A 15,995-nucleotide genomic window follows, 5' to 3' on the forward strand; every position below is an offset into this window, starting at 1 on the left:
TAGTGAGGCTTCTGTAGCTTTCTCTGTGGCGCTGGCCTTACACGTGGGCCTATCAAATACGCCTCCGTGCGCTTTCCGCTTTGTTTGTTTCTTGTTTTCTTCCTCACTATCGTCATCCTCCTCTTCTGTTTCGATCTGTTTCTCTTTTCATTATGCTCAATTTGTTTCATGGCAACCTGCTCTATTGTCTGTTGATCTTGGTTCTCCATTGCCTCTTCTTCCTTTTTCTGTTCCTCTGCCAGTTTCTTCCACTTTGAGAAACTCTACTGTCTCCCTCTTGTTGTTTTGTCCCTCCTTTTCCTCTGCCATTTCTTCACTCTCATCTCGTTCTTCTCCCTTTTCATCATCTGAACTTCTTCATCTGCAGTCTGTTCCTCCTCCTCCTTTCCTTCTGTGTCTATCTCTTCATAATTTATCTGGCGAAGCCGTGGGTGAAGGGGAAGGGACCTGCCCAGGCCCCGGGGAACCTGAGGGGACAGGGCGGGGGCAGTGCGACAGTGGTCCACATGGAGGGGATCTAAGGCAGGCTGGGAGTGACCCGTTGCTGGGGTGTTCAAACCTTAATGTGGAGAAAAGGAGAGGGAGGGACAGAGATGTTAGCAGGCATTTTTACAGTTTCCTACATAGCCGTTAAAAGTACGCAACTTGAAGTGAACAAGCCAGACGTGTGATGAGGAGAAGAGGGAGGTGTGCTGTGAAGAGCGAGAGGGAGGTTAGTTCAACATGACAGACACAGGGAAAGAGGACGTATAAAACGTCTCCCCCGGAGCGGGTTGAGTACCCCGGTCTTATCACGCTGTCGGCTGTGGAGCAGCGCCGGGCAGCCGGGGGATTTAGTGGCCGACCCCAGAGTGGACGGCCTCCGAGAGCCTGGCGCGCCTCCGTCTAACTGGCATCAGGTTTCCACAGACTGCGGGCTTGCATGGACCTCTGCTGGGCTCTGCTGAGTTTTCGACATTATCACGGGGGCCCCCTCCCGAATGTCGCTCGGGTCCCTGTACATTGCACCAAGTATACATTAGCTAGGCTGCTATTTGTTGAGGCTGGCCAAGATAAAAGGCGAGAAGAGCTCTTTGGGACCGCGGCTACTCAGAGGGGAGAGCAACCGAGAAGGCTTCACACTCAGGTACACAAGCTTCATTTTGCTTCCGGGCCTAGGAGTACACCAGACAACAAGTACACTACATATTACCTACTGTGTAATATATAGCCAATAGGTATTACTGAACTTGATTCCTGTTGTTTCTTATACTGTCTGCCTCAGGCTCTCTGTCTCTCCTGTCAGCATTTAATATCATTATACACTAAGGCCCGAAGCCCTGTAGCCTTTCACCTCCATCGCCCCTAAGCCCCCCCCCCACCCTCCAGGTCAGTGACAGCAATGACTTGTAACCCCCCCCCGTCTCTTTCTCTTTACGTTTGTCTCTCACGTCCACCGCTCCTTCAATTGGGTAGAGCAAATATTGCTCATCACGGCCCGTTAATGCTGTTTACCTCAGCCTGTCAGCAGTCAGGACGGCGCTGAATACGGCCAGGAGGATGAAAGAGGAGGGAGAACCACTGGAAACAACAAAAGTCAAAGTTTATATGGGATTATAAGACTCTGAGAAAGCTGATTTGTTCGCTGTCATTCTGTCACTGCCCTCGAAGCGTAGGCTAGGTGCTGGGTTATAGCATTTGCCTTGCGTCATTGTTAGAGAAAAACCTAGTTGTCACTCCCTAGTCAATCAACCAAGACCTGATCCTGACCCAGAAATCCATGTTACCTGGCCCTAAACTTAACCTTAACTGTAAGCATTTCCTAACTTTATTCTAAATAATCAAATGTTTATGCCTAAACTAAACCAAACCCTAATGTCTAACCCTAAACTTAAGCTGTAATGCCTAAAACTTAAAGTAAACACAATTCTAACAATATGCACAATTGTAAATTTTTCCCTAAACCTAACCCCTGAGCTGGAAATCGCGTCTTCCCTAGTGGGTCCTGTCCAAAAACCTGGTGGGGACCGATTTTTCCAGGTTTTTTTAATCATTTGGTGGGGATATCTAGTAGATCACAAACACACACAAACACACAGCTCTTCACCTGTCTGTCCTGCTGGCCTATCGTCTCATAGTCCACCTTATCTCTTGATCTGGGTTAAGACCTCCTAGTCCTGGCTCTGTCCTGTCACATGACACGAGTGCTAATGTGCCGTCGCTCAGCGGCCCCCGCTGACCTAAATAGGAATGACATTCAGCAGGCGAGGGGGCAGGAGGTGGAGGGTGGAGGACGGGGGGATGGAGGGACGGGATGGAGAAGGGGGTGCTGGGTCGTGCGCTGGGGGGAAAGGTGGGAAGTGAAAGCAGCTAAAAATAACCCATGGGTTCACTCGTTCATTTGCTCCGTCTCTCCTATGGCGAAGGGCAGACTGGGATGAAAAGGGAGGAAGGAGAGGACAGGGAGAGGATGCGAACCCCAGGCCCGCTTTAATGATCACGGCCTGGAGTTTTCTAGCGCACACCCTCTAACACACACTTGCACACACACACACACAAACTGTGCCAGCCTGGGCTCTAGTCCATGATGAAGACAGATGAGTAGGCAGGAGACACAGGACATGTCTAATGAGGTCAAAAGGTCATCAAATATTTACAGCGCTACACTCTATGTACAGCATATCCGTTATGAGATCTCTCCCATGCACCTTTTACTATAGGCTGAGCATTAATCCATATCAATTAATAGAATTTCATTGCCGCAGTTACCTCCTGAAATGCCTGAATAAAAGCTCAGGGTTTTTCATGAGCCACTTAATCACCGGAAAGTTGGCCTTGTGGGTGAGTAGATGGAGTGATAAACAGGAAAAGGTATTGACTGAGGAGAGTTAATGGAGGAGAGGCCGAGGCGAAGAGGCAGCGGAGGACTGGTAGAAGGGTAGGAGATTCGCAAGCCAATTTTAGTCGAGCGACTGGGGACTTAAGTCTAGGATTCCTTGCAGACACCTAAAGAAAAGTGGATTTTTGTATTTTATTTTATTGTTATCAATTATAACTAAAGAGTATAGTGCAACAAAATGTGAAGAAAGTGAAAGGGTCTGAATACTTTTCAAAGGCTGTAAATAAGACATCAGTGGTGGATAGAGAGAGGGAGAGAGGGAGAGAGGGAGGCACTGGCTGCTGATTAAGTGTGGAGCAGCTTTGTGGCTTTCAGAGGGTTGAATTAAACATGCGTCTCTGTGGGCTGAGACCCAGCATTGACGATAGCGACAGACACACACACACACACACGTGTGCGCATTATATACCGTTGTATTCTCACGCGCTCAGACATTACAGACGCACAGCAACGCAGGTTTATGTCTGTCTTGCTCGGCTCTCGTCCATAATGCAACCTTTTTTATTTGATCTTGTTGTCGTTGTCTGTGCTGTTAAGCTGGTGGACGCTGTGCATCCCTCCAAGTTAGATGAATTATATTAGAACAACAGTTTTGATAATTGATTAATCTGTCGATTGCTTTAATCAAATAGAAAAAATACTTAATTCCCAGAATACATTATTTTCATTCAAATTTGATGAATTCAGTGTTTTTCTCATCCTTTTTCAATGCCTTCATTAAAGTGTAGGCAGTTGTTAAACAACAACATGCAAAAACTGAAAGGTTATCAAAATGTTATACAATCATTTTCAGGACTGTTGGAAAAGCATTCCAGGGTATCATGAAGCTGGTTGAGAGACTTTTGACTGATACTGGAGATATTTTTTTGTTGAATCCTTCAGCAACAAGTGGTCCCATACTTTTGGCATTATTGGTTGCAACTTCCCTTCAGTGTAGCCTCCACCACCTCATCCTCCACCATCTCAGCCTCCACCACCTCAGCCTCCGCCACCTCATCCTCCACCACCTCAGCCTCCACCACCTCAGCCTCCGCCACCTCATCCTCCGCCACCTCAGCCTCCGCCACCTCATCCTCCGCCACCTCATCCTCCGCCACCTCATCCTCCGCCACCTCAGCCTCCGCCACCTCATCCTCCGCCACCTCAGCCTCCGCCACCTCATCCTCCGCCACCTCATCCTCCGCCACCTCATCCTCCGCCACCTCAGCCCTTGCCACCTCATTCTCCGCCACCTCATTCTCCGCCATCCTTGTTTAGCTCCAACTAATCAATAATGACATTCGGCAACATATTTGATTATCGACGTTATCGATTTTCATCAATTATTGGTTGCAGCCCTAAATTATAAACAACAGTGAGAGGCAAAAGGAGAGGCAGATAGAGAAGGGATATTAACAAGAGGAAAAATGTGCTAGAGGAGCTGATAATTACGGGGGGGGGGGGGCTGAGGTGAGTGGACAGTGGATATAAAATGTCTACACACCCCTGTTAAAATGCCAGGTTTTTGTGCTGTAAAAGAATGAGACAAAGATAAATCATGTCAGAAATGTTTCCACTCTTAGTGTGACCTATAATGTGGACAATTCAACTGAAAACAAACTGAAATCTTCGAGGGGGAAAAATAAAAAACTTACAATAACCTGGTTGCATAAGTGTGCACACACTCTTATAACTGGGGATGTGGTTGTGTTCAGAATAAACCAATCACATTCAAACTCATGTTAAATAGAAGTCATTACCCACCTGCCATCATTTAAAGTGACTCTGATTAATCACAAATAAAGTGCAGCTGTGGTCCGCAGAGAGCTTCCAAAGCATCAGAGGAATCTCATTGTTGAAAGATATCAGTCAGGAAAGGGTACAAAATTATTTCCAAAGCATTAGATATACCATGGAACACAGTGAAGACGGTCATCATCAAGTGGAGAAAATATGGCACAACAGAGACATTACAAAGAACTGGACGTCCCTCCAAAATTTATGAAAAGACAAGAAGAAAACTGGTCAGGGAGGTTTCCAAGAGGCCTACAGCAACATGAAAGGAACTGCAGGAATTTCTGGCAAGTACTGGCTGTGTGCTACATGTGACAACAATCTCCCTTATTCCCTTATTATTGTATTTTTTCCCCTTGAAGATTTCAGTTTGTTTTTCAATTGAATTGTTCACGTAATACGTCACATTAAAAGTGTCAAATGTTCTGACATGATGTATCTTTGCCTCATTCTTTTACATTACAAGAACCTGGCATTTTAACAGGGGTGTGCAGACTTTTATATCCACTGTATATATTTATTTACCCTGTTACACCAGGTTGGTCCCATGGCAACGTGTGGTTTGTAAGCAGGGACAGATAAGAGATGAGCAACTGTTAGCTGCAGCCATCCCTTGGCCCCTCAGCACCCCGTCTTCCTCTTCCTCAAGCCGTGAACATTTTCCGTCATACCTAGTCCTCTTCATCTGTCACCCGGTATCACATGGTGCCCATCAAGGCCACTACGCTCTCCATCTCTTGAAATTTCAGCAGAGAGGGTAAATGCTATGTTCCTTTTAGAGCAGCATCCTGCTCTCATTCCCTCGCCTGCCAGCCCCTGACTCGCCCTGCTCCTCGCCTCTTAGCTCTCTCATCTAGCTACTTACTCTCTTCAATCGTCCAACTAATTAATTTTGATACCGAGCGCACCACACGAGAGAGTTCCAATGCTTCCAAGAGCCCCAGATAGTGCTGAGGGCATATTTAGGTCTCTGAAAGACTGAGGAAGCAGAAGCTGGAGGAGTTTAGCTTGCATAGCGAACTGTTGCTGACAATGCCTTGAGCATAAAAGGGACTTGAAAGCTTGAGGATGGCAGATCTAAATGGATGAAGCTACACACAGCAGATCACATTGGAGGTGGCAAGTCCCGAGCACATCTCATTGGGTGTTTTCAGTCCTGGTCTTTTTCAGCCAGTAATTGGGAATTTCGTGTGGTTTGCTTAAATGTCTTTGTGTATTACGAATGCTCCACAGGAATTCAGAGCCCCTGAAGCACCAAGTTGAGACCATCTTGAGAGGTGCTACAAGTTCAGTTCTGCAGCATCATGTATCGGATTTCTGAATATAAATGTTTGTAAATTTACACAAAAGCCATGACCATGCATACACACACTGCCAAGAGTGGTGGAAAAAGGGAACTGCGGAAAATGTGGAAAATATACACTACCATGTATGTACCAAGTTTTGGGTCACTTAGAAATGTCCTTGTTTTTGAAAAGGCTAATTTTTGTTTGATTACAATAACATAAAATTGATGATGGATGCAGACATTGTCAATGTTGTAAATGACTATTGTAGCCGGAAAGGTTTTTAATGGAATCTTTATATAGGTGTACAGAAGCCACTATCTGCAAACATCAGTCCTGTGTTCAAATGGCAAGTTGTGTTTGCTAATCCAAGTTTATCATTTTATAAGGATAATTGATCATTAGAAAACCCTTTTGCAGTTACTGTATGTTAGCACCGCTGCAAACTGTTGTGCTGATGAAAGAAGCAGTAAAACTGGCCTTCTTTAGACAAGTTGAGAAATTTAACATCTTGTACAATGCTATGTACTACTCCCTTCACAGAACAGTGCATACTGGCATAATGGGAAGAAGCAGGCAACTGGTATTGTGTCTATAATGTAATGGCCAGCACAGTCACCGGATGTAATGGCCAGCACAGTCACCGGATCTCAACCCTACTGAGCTGTTGTGGGAGCAGCTTAACCATATGGTATGTAAGTGCCCATCAAGCCAATCCAACCTGTGGGAGGCGCTTTAGAAAACACGGGGTAACATTTTCAGATTACCTGAACAAATTGACGTCTAGATGCCCAAAGGTCTGCAAGGCTGTACTTGCTGTAAATGGAGGATTTTTTGACTAAAGGACACAATTATTATTTCAATAAAAAAATAATTATTTCGAACCTGGTCAATTACTATATTTCCTATTCATTTTGCTATATTTCCTGTTCAAACTCATTTTTACATATGTTTTCATTTCTAAGTGATCCCAAACTTTTGAATGGCAGTGTATTTCTAGAAACGTGTAGTGAAATTTCCAGAAACATGATGATGAGTTTCTCAACAACCTACAGTGGTTGTATTTAATGTAAAATGACTACATAAGTTCAATAATCCAAATGAAATATATGAAGTACAACCATTTGTTGAAGTATACCTGCAAGTAAAACCAGTGTTAGTGAATAATTTTAACAGACTGTGATAATGGCTAATCCTCCAATGAAATATTTCTCATATGCTGCATTTAGGGGAGTGCATGTGTAAAGAAGGTATAGTGTTTCAGAAGGTATAATGTTTGCGTAAAAAAAATTATAAATGCCTTTCTGGTTCAAATCCAAGTGCCATTTCCACCTCTGGTTTTAAATAGTACCTTGTCAGTCTGGCATTTCACCCATGGTGAGCAATCCGATAAATGCCCTTAAAATGTAGAGTTTTATACACTTTCCATACTCAATTACTCAACAGGTTGGAGTCAAGAGTAGTTAGATTTTATTTTAGTTATGGTTTCCTAAAAACAACTGTAGGAATAGAATGGTTCCCAAATCAGCATGAGACACCATCATAACTCTAGTATGTGAACAGAATAGCTTCAGCTAACTTAATTCGCAAGTAACACATGATTCTGCTGCAGAATACTGTGGCAGGTGGAAAACCTTGTCATTCCTCATGGCAGAGGTGTATCTTTTTGCACTGATGACTGTAGCAAATGTTAGCAAGCAAGGTAGCTAGTTGAAGTAGTTAACATTAGCTAACTTTCTCTAGAGTAACGTCCCCATTATTTGCCAATGTTAGCTAAATGTAGCTAACAAAGATTATTTAGTTATTTGTTGTCTCAGGCACCGAAAGGGAGATGAATAAAAGGCTAATTCGAAGGTCAGAGCGAAACAAGAAACTCTTTACTGGGAAGAGAAATGCTTCCAAATCAAGACATTTTTCAAACGTAATGGTTTTTATGAGCTATGCGTTTTCAGATACTAGACCGTATGCTCTTTTAGGTGTTCTTAGAAGAGCACATTGTTAAACATGCGGGAGGTTGAAGGGACACTTTTTGAAACACAGACTCTGTTTTCTCTCTTTGGTCTCATCAGACCAAAATCGTATGTTTTTCCCGTATGCTCCCTTATGAGTCCTTTAAGTGCCGTTTGGTAAACTCCAGACGGCATGTCATATGCCTTTTACTCAGGAGTGGCTTCTGTCTAGCCAATCTACCATAAAGGCCTGATTGATCTCAAAGACCTGCAAAGGGTTCCTTGGACATTGTGAAGTATGGGACCTTCGACTGGTGTGTGCCTTTGTAAATCATGTCCAATCAATTGAATAGGACACAAGTGGACTACAATCAAGACACAGGATGCGTCTGAGCCCAGTTTGAAGTGTAATGGCCAAGGGTCTGAATACTTATATACATGAGAGATTTCTTTTTGTTCCAAAAATTGTCATTATGAGGTATTGTGTGTAGATTGATGACATTTAAAAAAAAGAAATCAGTTATAAAATCAGTCGATACAACAAAATGTTGGGAAATTGAAGGGGTCTGAATAAATTCCAAAACCACTGGACATATAATCATCAGAATGGTCTAACATTTCAACTGCCATATTTCTGTAATCAGTTTATATATATTGGTCAGAGAAAATGTGGTTGATTTCCAGGCTCATTGGTGGTTCTAAGCGTTGAAAGAGTTTACATTTCCACCGCAAATATTTCTGTATTAATTCATCATTTTAAATGTTGTTGAAATATCTGATATTAATCACTGCCTGTTTGACTTCTCAAACACATGTGGGTGCAGAATGTGTCACAAAAGGCATTTTGAACAAAAGGCATATTGAACTAAAGCAGAGAAGAAACTATTATAACAAAGACACATTATAAATTATGTCCCCTTAGGAGGGTACTTTTACATTTTTGAACAGGACTGGGATTTGTCCAGTAGAGTACAGGAAGGGCACAGGATAATCAGCTGAGCTCCCAGGAGGCCACAGTTCTGCTGTTGTGTGCTACACCTCCCTATATCCTGTCTTCCTTTGCCCTGCCTGAGGAACCCGTCACCTCAGACCTCTAAACCATGCTAAGACAGAGGCGATTACATTTTTAAACTCTGAGCTTTTGTCCTGCACATGAATGAGCTTGCATTCCATTGGACGTCAGGAGCAGTTGAAAGGGGGAGCAAGGGAGGAAGAAATGTTCTATTTATATCAGAGTCACAGTGGAGGTTAGAAATTGCCTGCTAATGTCACTGTGTCACAGTGTGACTGTAATTTCTGGTGACAGTGCAGCAGTGGTGAGACACCATGTTAGCTGCTGCCGTGGCAACAAGCTGCTTAAGGTCAGGCCAACAAGGACTAACTGACTTCCTCCCTCTCAAACAGAACATCACACGCTTCTTGGAAGGAGGAGAAGTTGAGTTAGCCTGATCACTGGCTGATATTAACCATAGGAGTTGGCAAGGTGGAACAAACAGGTTTAATTAAGACTTTTTTGGGTTTTTTAGCCTGCCCCCAATTTGACCAGTTTTTCCCCAAATTTGTTTGTATTCAAATGTTCTTACGACCTTGTCTCATCACAGCAACTCGGCTGGTTTGGGAGTTATTGATCGCAACATGCGTCCCCTGAGATGTTGCACCAGTCCGCTGCTTTTCACACTGCTCATCCAACTGGAAAGTTGGTTATATCAGAGTGTGTGAAGTGAAACAGCAAGTGGCACAGTCAAGGCTTGAACCAAGACTGCAGTGGACGCCTCAGCCCTGCAATGCAGTGCTGCGCAAGCTGAGAGACAGGCTGTTTTCCTTTATTGTGTAGAACATTTGTCCTAGAAGTGAAGTTAGTAACTTTACCTCTCACTAAGCTTAAGTGTGTTTCTGTTTACTGGAAGATAAGACACCAGAGAACCTTGAAATGATTGCAGATGGGTTGGGACGAGAGAGTGATACAAGAGAGCGCACGTCTAAAAAGAGACGGACGAGCCAAGGAGGGTGAAAAGAGTGAGTGAGCAATGGAGGGAGCGAGACAGAGGAGGATAAAATAGAGGTGCGAGGGGCAGATGAGGGATGAGTATGCCAGGGAGGTGGCAGAGCAGCGGAGTGAGACAGTGATGAAGTGGTGGTCGGCGGAAGAGGGGAAGAAGGGAGGAATAATGGATGAGGACAATAGAAGTGCATTAGAGAGCAGGGGGAGGTGTGTCGTGTGTGTGTGTGTGTGTGTGGTGACTGCCATGAGAGGACAGGAAAGGGGGGACCGAACAGGGACACAACGTGCCAAATGGAAGTACAGAATCCTTTTGTACCATGTTAAAACAGGTGACACAAACTGACAAGGTCCCAAAGCTATTCAGAACCAACCCGCTTCAGCTTTATTTAGAACAGCCTCCTTTTCATTGAGTCTGGGAGGCTGTAACACTGAGAAATGAAAAGCCACCTTAAAAACCTAAGAACAACCAAGTCATCATTTGTCAGCTTTTCGTGAACAATATCCAGTAGTTTGTACTTAATATAGTGGTCCTCAGCTATCAGAGGTAAAAAGACTGGATGAGCAAATTATTACAAAACAAAGCTGGTCATATTCACAACAGTTTACCCAGAATGCACGAAAACAGCATCATCACTCAAGCACTTCTCTGACCCACACCCGCCCTCTGCCTCCCCCTAAGCACTTCGGGCTACCTATCTCCCCCAGCCTCCCCCGGTACTCTTGTGGTAGCCTGTCATGTGAAGTGTGAGCGGTCGTTGCCGTGGCGTGTGGGAGTATAAACTAGCTGTCACCGCAGCAGTGCTGTGTCTTCCTGTTGAAATTCATATCAAAGGGACGACAAAGGAGGTAGCTGCGTGGCGAGGTCACGGGGCGTAGAACCATCCCTCGTACATTATTCATGGGACACTTCCTGGTCCACTGCCACGCACGCACGCAGTAGCTCCTGACACCGAGTTTTCAGTGGCACGTCACAACAAGGTCATCTGTCAGAGGACTTGATTGTATTTGGGAGGAGATATTTAGTGACAGACCACATTTTGTTCTGTTTAGTTTGTTTGTGTTGACGATTTGCATGCTTTTTTCCGCGCCCCCTGAATGTCATTTCATTAGGACATTTTCAAATCTGTTCCCCTCCGTCACTGTTTGGATCTCTTTGATTGCATATCTAAGCAGCGCGGGAGGCAGACGCCATGCGCTCATGTTTCCGGACGTGGGATGTGTACTTGAGGAGAACGAAGAGGTTGCGGTTGGGGAATTTACAGTAATTGAGTTTGTGTCTGTCCATGAAAGCAGTGACTGTCTTTCTCTTGTTTACGCAGGATGCAGAACAGCCGTCTGCGTTGGTCTGACCGGTGCCTGGCAACAGAAGACCGCTGATTTCTCCGGGGCCCTCTAGGGGCCGTGGACCAGGGGGAGGGCGAGGTGGAGGGCCAGGAGGTGGGAAATCCCGAGCGGTTCTTCGCCGACCACTCTTCCATTGTCTCGGTGAGGCACGACACCGCTGGGGCCTTGCGACTGATGGGAGCCCTGGATCTGGCCACGGGGCCCGCCCTGCATGATGATGGGAGCCCTGGATCAGGCCGCGGGGCCCGCCCTGCACGATGAGCTCTAGTGGGACCGCCACAAGGGTATATAACCAGTGGTTTCTCAGTTCAGACGCCAAATCTCTTTTTGCACTCACAGACACACATGCTGTAGCCATTTGGACTGACAATCATTTCCCTCACAGACTTATGGTCTCTCTCCCACTCTCTCTCTCCCTCTCTCTCTGTCTGCTTTCTTACTGACATACATTCCCAAAAGTAGCAGACAGTCAGATTTTGTGTTTTTTTGGCTGACGGACTGGCCTATTGAGACTGACAATGCCACTCACTTTGACCTGTGATCAGGCAGAGACCAGCTGGCTGTCACGTCTTAAAACTGACATTGACACCCCACGAGTCCCACTGTGACAGTGGCGTGCTCGCACACCCTGTCTGGCTCTTAAGGCACACATGAATAAAAAATACAACAGATTACTATAGTTGACAGAAATATTGAAAACGCTAACATAGAGAGACTGGTCCAAACGGGGAGACAGACAATTTTCCTCACCTGGCACTGGTGAGCGAGTCAACACAAGCTAACATTCTGACTCACCCATCTCGGCCCAGCCGACGGACTTGAAGACACCTGAAACGCTGTGTCAAACCAGGCCGCTGGCGGAGGCAGGCAGACGAGGTGGCGTGGCCGGCAGACGAAGGGTGCCGTCTGCGGGCCCGATAAGCCGGCTTCAGCCCCTCCACCGGTCTCCTGGGCGCGAACAAATGATTGTCTCGTGTGACTGTAATAGCTATGAGTGTGTGTGCGTGTTTTTTTTTTGTTTTTTTTTCTCTGTCTGTCCGTGTGCGTTTGTCTGTGTCTCTTGAGAAGAGCAATCACTCAGCCGAGTAGTTATTGACGGGCCCCGGCTTGATGCTAATGTCACTAATGAGTCAGAACCGCTGTCAACATCACGTAGCGACCTGGAACCTTTTAATCTTTTAATTCCATCAGGGATCAATGGAGGCCAGGGTCTCGGTGTTGTCACTTACAAACTTGTCTCTGATCTTTGGCACCCGACCTGTGACTTCGTGGCTGCTAATTCTGTTATTATTGCCTATCAATGTCACGCTTCCCTAATTGCTTTTAGATGTATCAGAACGGTGCATGAACACAATCAACTGCTGAGAAATGCCTATTCTAGAAGTGATTGAGTGGACATTTCTCCATTGCATTAGCCGCCTTTTGTTTTGGTCAACGATTTCGGTGAGACAGACCCTTATTTACCTAGTCAATAAAGCTGTTATTTCTCAACCTCGCAGTGCATTTCTCAATCCTCTCACCCGCATTCACAGATGATAGGGCACATAATTGAGCGCACAGAGACATAGTAAAGCCAATAGAGTTGAGACAACTGTCCCCCCCCCTCTTGACAGCAGTCAGTGGTGATATAGACGGAGCGCTGCTTTTTTTAATACTTCCCTCTCAAACTAAAATAGATTGGCTTGTCTGGAGACTCGGAGGTGTATGAAACTGGATTTAGAGACTAGAACGCACGTCAAGATATTGAGTTTTCAGTCTAGACAAATTGCAGTCTGAAGAGGGCCAACGAGGACCTGGAGCCTCCCCTAACATCTACAGCCGCGGCTTCTCCCCGAAACATGCGCCAAAAAAACGTCTTGTCCCGAAGGCTACGAAACAAGCAAAAGGAAATATGTCCTTTTCCCTCCACAAATGAATTATTAAGAAATAAAACGCACAAATGAATGAAAAAAAAAGTCGCTCCTTCCCATTAATCCTAAAAAAAGAACGTGTCTGTGTAGGCATGTATTATTCAAAACTTTTAGCCTGTTGTTTTTCTGCTGATTCCAATGGATGTCTTGGTGCTTTAGTCGCTCAGACATCCAGATGGCATTATTACTTCTGCTGGGCTGGCAATGTTTGGGACCAAAATGGAAACGTTTCTTGGGGGGTAAATCTGTAAATGTCGTGCGGTGTGTCCTGTTAGATTCGATGACTTTGCCGCTTCCCAGAGACAATCCTGTTGTGCTAATCGTGCGAGTCTTATTGTCTAATAGCAGTTGTAATAGCAGTTGTAACAGCCGTAATGTAGCTATAGAATGATTAATCCTAAAATAAAATAGTTTAGTCTAGAGACTCCCAGAGATTCCCCTGAGCACGCAATCCACGGCCTGAGTTTTTGTTGATCAGTCTCCAACCACATCAAGGAAAAACCTGTCCCTACATCCTGCCGTATTCCAAAGATAAGCCGGGTGAATGTTTTGTGTGCTATGATGCTGTTGCTCTTGCTGTGTGCGAGATGTGCAAACTCTCCTGTGGCAGTAACGTTCAGGGTATGAGGTGTCAAGGGCGGTACTAGGGTAAATGCAAGGATTCATTGACAGAAGGCTGATGAGCCTCGTGTGTTTGTGTGTCTCGGTGTGTGTACATAAATGCTTGTGTTCATTCTAGCAACAGGGCTCCTGCCGACTCACCTTCACTTTCTATTTAGTTCAAAAGCAGCTAACAGGGAGAGGTTGACGCACACCCAAGGAACTGTTCAACCTAAAAACACAGAAGAGGAATTTAGACTCTACCAAAGGAGAGTATTTTGTCTCTTTCTGAGATGCATCTCTGGACACTTGAGTGTAATACAGACACTGTTGTAAATATATTTTAAATGTATATAGAGCTGTATCATTTTCTCCTCTGGTGCTAGGCTTCATAAAGGTCAATATAGACACTGCACTCAAGAAAAGTAGTGTTTTGTGTGGGTTTTTCAGTATGCAGTAGACTAAACAGATCACTGTCTCTCTCCTGTGTGTGTACATTTTTTACTATATAAATAGGGACCAAAATGTGTCCAAACTGTGGTTAAACCAAAACAATTCGTCAAGTAGGGAAATTCTGAAAAAGGTAATTTTTGGCCTGCCTTGGGTAAATGTTAAAAATGGGGTAACGTTTATTGTTAGATTTACGGTTAGGTTTTTGGGTTTAATGTTAGGGTTAGGATTAGGACCAAATAACAACATCAACCGACCATTGAAATATAATCCTTAGATGGTCCCTAAATGGCAGTTCCCATTCAGGTCATGACTGGCAGCCATAACTTTAATAGCAAAATTGTTTCCGCAGCCCTTTTAGAGGCAAAACCTTATATGGATTACATTGTTTGTCTATGGTCAGAATGCTACAATTGTGATGTTTTGTATTTGGCTTGGGTGCTGTGGAAATTCCCAACCTCCTAACTGTAGGCTGCAGTAAAAGAAATCTAAATAAAATATATTTTTATTCTGCCTCAGGGGCCTAATACTGGATTGGGCCTAAGGGCTTCAACCCTAGTATCCACTAGCAATAATCTACAACCTTGGGAGATGTGCAACAACCAGTTTTGAAAGAATGATTGGTAAATTACCAATGAGGGCTCGCTAGAGAAGCCAATGAGATGATGGTATTGCATCACACAAAGTGTATAAAGACTGTGTAGACTCCAGCAGGAGCAATGGCAAGTACTAGTCTAGAATGCCCTGGCACTGGTTAAATTGTGAAACTGATTGGTACAGCTTTGAAGTTCCCAAGTAATGTTGTTAAATTCCAAATGTATTTGTTAGATATTTTTAGTCTACATGGCAAGAGTGTATGTCTGAAGTTTTAGGTTGCTTTGAGCTACAGCTCATCATAGCAACATTTAACAGTATAATTAAATCATTGCGTAATTTTCACAAGGGAGCGTTTCGCGTGGCATTTTGTGGAAACCCTTTGTTGACCTGACAAAAAGCTACAGGAAAAGCGATGGGGTACATATGGGGTTCTCGGCAATGTAAGGACTTGAAAATGGCGTAGTGTACACCTTGAATTAGTAAAGTATTTATTTAAGGGGAAATCCATTTTGATGTCCCCATTTAGATTGCTGCATGAAACCAGCGCGTGAGCGTGTGTGGGAGAGTGCGGCCGCAGGGCACAGCCTAGTTTGTAGATACCAGACTGTCTGTGGAATAGACAGGTAATTGAGTTGAATGCATTATGGGGGCTAGACGTTGAGTGACATTATCACAGCCAAAAGCTTCCAACACAGTTTCCGCCCTATGAAGTGGTTCAGGGAATTTTAAGTTTAATCTGTGGTTTTGAAATAAAATATTATTAACAGCGGGCCGTGAACTTCCATCTCCCTTGCTGGCCTTTTTTCAGGGTTCGGCTCGGAGCTGACTGTGCCCATGTCTGATGCATGAGAGAGGGTGGAAAGAGTGCACTCTCCATCTCTCTGTCGAGAGGAATCCCAGACGCAGTACTTACCCTTTAGTAAAAGGCAAGTGGCTCACTATGGCTGTGTGATCCTCTAGGGTCAACGGATAGATAGGAATCTTACAGGTGCCCGTCCATTTTCGCCCTGTCCCTTTTAAAAGCTTGAGATAGGGTAAAATGTGGAAAGTGAAAGACAGATTTGTTGGACTAGAAAATAGACGTGTTTTAAAGTTATTTCAGCCTCTTGACATTTGAGAGGTCTCTATGTAGGCTACAGTTTGTTATTTTCTCTCCAAAAAGCCCCTCTGTCCCTACATCATGCAACAGAGGATGGGAGACAGAAT

The sequence above is a fragment of the Esox lucius genome, chromosome 24, assembly GCF_011004845.1.
Source record: "Esox lucius isolate fEsoLuc1 chromosome 24, fEsoLuc1.pri, whole genome shotgun sequence".
In the NCBI taxonomy this organism is placed as follows: Eukaryota; Metazoa; Chordata; class Actinopteri; order Esociformes; family Esocidae; genus Esox; species Esox lucius.